Genomic DNA, 1,008 nt, shown 5'->3' on the forward strand with positions numbered 1-1,008 from the left:
ATACCTTTGCTTCTTATGCTTCTTATTCCATGCCAGATATCATTCTGTCAGACTGCCACTCTGCTGTCACACAGCAACAAAATGTAATGAAATATTGGTGGGAAGGTTTAACCTCTACTGCTGTACCACCAGCATCCGTCTCTGAAGTTGTGAGCCAACATAATAAAAATAGGAGTCATTACTTTTGGAGCAGCCCTCGAACCTTCACAACCATTCCTTTTCTATTGATCTGGCAACGTTCTTATGTTTCTGTTGGAAAATAAATTCTTCAGAAGGAGGAGACTTCAGTATTTCTGAACAGACTTCAAAACTAATGCTAGCACTTGAACTTTTTTTTTTGTCTCTCTTTGATAACGTAGAAATAACTTTGTTCTCTCATGATTTATATGAAGGAACAAATCTTTCTCTCCTTGAAGTCAACACTGACTAAAATTTAATCATACTTCTGTATAATGCACTACCTGTTTTTTGGATAATATTACAGATCTAAAAAGAATACATGGTTTTAATGAATAAAAATGAACTCAGTTCCCTATCAGTCCTCTCCTTTTTTGACCGTTATACACCCATCTTTCTGGAGAATAGATTCTTATGCAATTTTTCATTCTCATTTAAGCATGCATTCTCTAAATTGTAGTTAATGAGAATTTGTGTTGATGAAGAGGCTCATAAGAGTGAAGATCTGCGTGATTGACCTTTAGTACAAATGAATCATTGGACAAGTTAAGAGGAAAGTTTAATAATGTCTGTCAGAGCAAGAAAAGCAATTGTCTTACAGTAATAGTTATAATGTTACATTCATTTTATCTTATAATTGTTAATTTGAATATTCATTAGCAAATAATTTAAATAAATTTCCGCATTGTTGCTTTTTCTTGGCAATCTGATTTTTGATTCAGTGATTTATAGGCTTGCTTGTTTTGTAGGCCCTTCCATGTTAATGGAAAAGGGAAAGGAACACGGAAGGGAAGGGAAGGGAAGGGAAGGGAAGGGAAGGGAAGGGAAGGG

This window comes from Lagopus leucura, unplaced genomic scaffold (assembly GCF_019238085.1).
Source record: "Lagopus leucura isolate 7727_CA_CO unplaced genomic scaffold, USGS_WTPT01 Super-Scaffold_100017, whole genome shotgun sequence".
Lineage (NCBI taxonomy): Eukaryota > Metazoa > Chordata > Aves > Galliformes > Phasianidae > Lagopus > Lagopus leucura.